Genomic DNA, 6,162 nt, shown 5'->3' with positions numbered 1-6,162 from the left:
CACCATGAAATTTCACTGTTCCTATTTTAAAACCTTTTTTTGGGGTCCCACTAGCACCTTCTATCCTCACAAAGTCCCATTTCTGACCGTTGTGTCTTTCTCTGGTTTTGAGAAGGCGAACGTTAAAAGTATCCCACGGGTTCTCAAAACAGGCTGTCCAGATTTGCTGCCGATTGTGACGTCATCACAAAAACAAAAACAAAAAAAATAAATTAAAAAAAAAAAAATTTTTTCAAAAAGATTTTGGGGGGGTGGCGCAGTTCAGGCCAAAGGTGGTACTGCAGCTGAAATGCTCAGAGCCATTCAATAATGAGAGAGGCTCTCTATTCAGGAGTGGTAATTTAGCCTCAAACCTTTTGAAAAACGTTTTTGGGACATAAACAATATGACATAAATACTTTTTAAATGCATGGTGTATCACCTTTAAGCAGCCCCTTTAAGCAGTTTAAAGGAGTAGTTCACCCCCAAAATGTTTTTTCATTCCTAATGATTAGTCACGCCGTGGAGAGTAGTTCAATAATATTTTTTGGTTTTTGTCACATTCCTAAGACAAAAATTTGATTCGAGTAAATTTACCCCCATTGATTCCGGATGGGGACCCGTTTCGAAACGGGTCCCCATCCGGAATAACCTGACTTTCGCCAGATGGTGGCAGCATTGCGTATATAACGCTCTGCTTTTACCATCTGGGCTTGCTCGGCCAGAGTTGATAACACTCGTAAAGTCCCGGGCCGGACCAATCAGCGGCAGCTATGGGCGGGCTCTGAGCGGCTCTGAGCCAATAGAGTCTGATTGCAGACCACGTGGAAACCCAGGAGGCGGATTCTGGGTGCAACGTCATGCATGAGGCCAATATGAGTGGTTGGAGTTGGCACTCCCAGACTGTGATAGAAACGGCCACATCCAATCACCTGCTACAGAAATTCAAAAAATGGCCCGCCCCTTACATCGAGTCTGCCCGAGAGAGCCCAGATGTAAGGCAGAGCGTTACGCACTGCTGCAACTATCTGGCGAAAGTCAGGTTACATCCGGAACGAATGGGGGTAAATTTATTATCACATTTTTGTCTTAGGAATGTGACAAAACTGAAAATATTATTGAACTCTAGTCTCCATGGCGTGACTAATCAATAGAAAAAAGGTCATTTTGGGGGTGAACTACTCCTTAAGTCAATGTGAATTAATTACATGCAATACTTAACCAGTGTCTAATGAGCTCACTTTACCCATTTCTAACCTCATACAGTAATTGGTTCTCACTAATGCTCATTATAAGACGGCACTTTTTCCTAGTCTACTCACTCTGCGTCTCAGAGGACTGGACACTTAAACCTGTCTACCAATGACATCATGGATGGAGATTCCTCTGGAACAAAATCTTCTCAGATGGGTGTCTGCGGCCAAATACATATCATTTTGGGGGTTTGACATTAAAAGGTTTGAGCACCACCACTGATCATTTTTGTACATAGTTTTTCAAAAACCTACGTACAAAAGTATGGCATCAAATACCAAAAGTAAAAGTACTCATTATGCAGAATTTAAAGTTTTAAAATGGAAAATAGCAGATCTACAATCTCACAATGTGAAACTATGTTTGTAGATGTATACCATGTATATAAGGTTGAAGTGGTTGGTGTATGTTTTATAATAATAATGAATCTATAAAGAGTACTAGTAACTAAAGTTTTCAAGAAAATGTAGAGGACCTACAATATTTGCCTTTGAGATTTAAAGTATTGGAAATTCACAAGTAAAGTACAAATACCTCAAAATTGTACAGAGTACATAGTTACTTTACACCACTGGCTGAAGAGGACAGAGGAACAGGAAACGGAGAGCAATGTATTACAAAGTTAAATGATTTATTTAATAATAAAAATCATACTTGCATTTAATTGACTTAAAACCACCAACATATGCTGAATCTACAGTATTGTCCATAGCACATCTTTAAGTTTTAAAATGCTTATTTACGTCTATAATGAACATGCCAACGTACATTAAATGTAGTGAAAGTTTGGCAGTTTCGATTGACTCTTGCAGTGGGATGGTAGATGTGCTGATGTTTTTTAAAACGTTCCTTTCTAGTGAAAATCTTATCACATTGTTCACAATGATAGTGCTTTAAATCCTGTGTGTACAAGCATGTGAGCTTGTACACTTTTTGAGAGTAAAGCCTTTTCACACAGCTCACACTGAAAGGTTTACTCCTGTGTGTGAATTCTCTGGTGTGTCTTTAAGCCTGATGACTGGGTGAAGCTTTTCCCACATTGCTCACAATGGAAAGGTTTGTGTCCTGTGTGAATTCTCTGGTGTGTTTTTAGGTGTGCTAATTGAGTGAAATTCTTCCCACATTGATCACAATGGAATGGTTTGTGTCCTGTGTGAATTCTCTGGTGTGTTATTAAGCTGGATGAATGAGAGAAGCCCTTTCCACATTGATCACAGTGAAAAGGTTTATGTCCTGAGTGAATTCTCTGGTGTGAGATTAAGTTTCCTAACTCAGTGAAACTCTTCCCACATTGATCACAGTGAAAAGGTTTATGTCCTGTGTGAATTCTCTGGTGTGAGACTAAGTTTCCTAACTGAGTGAAACTCTTCCCACATTGATCACAGTGAAAAGGTTTAGATCCTGTGTGAATTCTCTGGTGTGTGCTTAAGTGTTCTAATCGAGTGAAATTCTTCCCACATTGATCACAGTGAAAAGGTTTAGATCCTGTGTGAATTCTCTGGTGTCTTTTAAGGTGGGACAAGAAAGGGAAGCGTTTTCCACACTGATCACAACAGTGGCGTTTTGGATCAGCCAAGCATTTTTCTTCATCTACCGGCGGTAGGACAGGGAATCCAGATGGACGATGCAACGCTGGATTGAAAACAAAGACAAAGAGGAACATAGTTTAGAGATAGTAAGATACAGATATCTGTAAACACTCCTTACACACTGGGAATGTGATGAATAAATGATCTGAAAATGCATTAGCTAAAGTTTCACATCAAACCTGTTTCGGATATAAAGTGTAAAATAATTCTTAAGCAGTATAAATTAATGTTAATTGCACACAATATACTTAACCAGCGTGTAAGGAGCTCACCTAACCCATTTCCAATCTCATACACATTGGTTTTCACCAACCCTCATTAGAAGAGGGCACTTTTTCCTAACTCAGCATCTCAGAGGAGGACTGTGGACAGTTCAGAAACCAATGACATCATGGATGGAGATATCAAGCCAATAGATACATCAGCCTCTCCTGCATATTGAAATAGAAGCCATTGTTCTTAAAACAAAACACACACCTAATGTGATGTATTAGTTAATTTCATTTAGCATCCCGCAAAGCTTGGCCAATGTGAACCTCCCTGGGCGTACAGAGCGATTTGTGCCAAGATGTAGGCCAGATATTGGAGCTTAGCTCCTTCCAGGAGCACTGCTCAAACATGTATAGCAAAGTTTGAAACCTGCAAACCGCAGCCTTCTGAGATGGTTATGGTGCCAGCTAATTATAATGAGTTGTTGGACATTAGTAGGACCAATTCAATAAACATGGGAAAATGGGTCAAGTAGTCCTTTTAAATGTTTAAAATGACATGACATTAGATTGTTTATTTTACAAATAAATCATTCCAACATAACAGTTTGTTGCCAGTAAAATAGAACAGGAAAAAGAGAAAGAACAAATGGTAACTTACTGAGGTCTTCATGGTCTTTGGGCTCCTCCTGTTCAGAGCTGCTGGGGTTCAGAGAGGCCATCTTCACCTCAAGGCTGGAGTCCACAGTCAGTTCTGCTTGAAATGAATGACATCAGGTGGTGTTAGAAATTTCAACTACAAACTCTTTATGGGTGTAGTCGGGGGCACAGATGTTGTCCATAACATACTTAATCATTTTAAGATGGGTGCCAAGATGGGCACCCCATGGTACTGCCATAATTGAGCAATGCAATTGGTGTCCCATTAACTTTACATTACAGGGGAAAAAAGCAAAAAAAAAGAATCTGCTTTAAGTAGCATATAATATAACTGGTCAAACTAGGGGGTTTTCATGATTCTGAATCCATTGCAAGCATCCGTTTTGCACAAAAAAATTCCTTAGGCTAAAAAACTGCCCTACAAGACTATGGTTTAGTGATGAAAAGTGATGAGTCATCACTTTTAACACTTTCGTGGTGGCCGTTTTAGCCCAATGAATGTTTTTTTATGCAAAACGGATGTTTGCAATGGATTCAGAATCATGAAAACCCCCTAATTTGACCAGTTATATGCTACTTAAAGTAGATTCTTTTTTTTGCTTTTTTTCCCTGTAATGTAAAGTTAATGGGACACCAATTGCATTGCTCAATTATGGCAGTACCATGGGGTGCCCATCTTGGCACCCATCTTAAAATGATTAAGTATGTTATGGACAACATCTGTGCCAAATTTGGCGAATTTGCGAGAATCTGACCGAACGGTCCTTTTATTGCCCTGGGGCCACCGACTAGTGGGCCGAGCAGTGAAAATAGATATACAAGATACAGTACATGGGCAACTGCCGCAGTTTACTCTTAAGAACCGTCACAGCTTGTGGTAAAAATAATTCAGGATTCCAATTAAAAAAGCTCAATACAAAACGCATCTTGAGCTTGTAGATCGGCTGACTGTGTGTGCAATGTGGCCCTCTTGAGTGTGAAAATTTAGTGGCCCTCTCCATCAAATTGTTAACTGATCTACAAGGTAAGAACACACCCTAAACCTAAAGCGACACATTGTGAGCTTGTAAATTTGCCATTTTCATTGCACAAAAATGCGTTGATAAAAATGCTTTGTAATTTGTTATAATACTTCAGCTTTTGAAAATAGCAAAGTAAGTACAAATTTAACAGAGCAACTTTAACTTGCAGTGGAGTAATATTTGACCAGGAGTTTACTTTGATTAAGTTCTTTGTCCACCACTCAGAACATGCAGAGTACAGTACTATAGGTTGACATTCTGGTGACAAACACAGGCAGAGCTACCGACAGGATACTAACATAAATCAACAGCTTACTTTCAGAGGCAAATAGCAGACAGACATCAACAGACAGAGCGACAACTGGCAAACAGAGGACAGCTAGGCCTTTTATATACAGCAGGGCTAACAGGACACAGGTGAACACAATCAACAGGTGTATCATGAGAGGTCACATGACTAGTGCAGATCACATGATGATGTAAAGGAGCGGTTCTCAACCTGTGGCTCGGGACCCCTCCCCAAATTATTTTGGGGATCCCTAGATGATTTTAACTTAATGTGCAACATTGTTTTCTCACTCAACAGTACACAAACCAACATAAAGTTTAAGTGTATAGAGGGTATCTGTACATTTCTAAAGTGACAATTTAAGGACTTATTAATTGGCCTCTAAAATGACAAATTATTAAACACTGCCCAATTGTCAAATATTAGAGGCAGTAATTGTGAAAATAGCGTTGCGAGGGGTTGTGAGCATGTAGATCTGCTATTTTCACAATAGATCCATGATATACAAAATGTAATGCCTCAACTTTTAATTACTGCTTGTGTGGTGTGGGGTGTGTGTGTGTGTGTGTGTGTGTGTGTGGGGGGGGGGGGGGGGGGGGGGGGGGGTCCCCAGTTAAAATATGATTATTTTGGGGGTCGCGGTCTGAAAAGGTTGAGAACCACTGATGTAAAGGAAGGAACACATCACATGGTATAAACCAGGGTTCCCAATTTAAACAATAGGACAATTGTTATAGTGTACACCAGTGGTTTTCAACCTTGTTCATATCAAGGTCCATTATTTATTCGTTGTTTGAGCCACAGACCACCGTTGATGACATTTAACATTATACACTCTCTGTCTCAAGAGCTGTAAATTGTTACACTATCGAGAGTCCAATTATAAGGGTCCATTTGGTTACCATCCCTCCATCATTTAGCTGGGGACCACCTGGAACCCCCTCAAGGAGGGTGGTCCCCGGACCACTGGTTGAGAACCACTGGTATATACTATCCAAGTATAGTATTAATATAATTTTTTTGCCCATTGCTCAGGCAGCATTACAGCACCCCCTGGAGGAGGATGGCATCCTCAGATAAGAGGGTTACTTGGAACTAACACAGTGTCATATAGCATGTTTCATTGCTAAAGATGTCATCACTATAACTTAAACAGCATT

Source organism: Nannobrachium achirus, assembly GCF_963921795.1.
Source record: "Nannobrachium achirus genome assembly, chromosome: 15".
Taxonomy (NCBI): Eukaryota; Metazoa; Chordata; class Actinopteri; order Myctophiformes; family Myctophidae; genus Nannobrachium; species Nannobrachium achirus.
The sequence above is the reverse complement of the archived record's forward strand: the minus strand, read 5'-3'. Positions refer to the sequence as shown.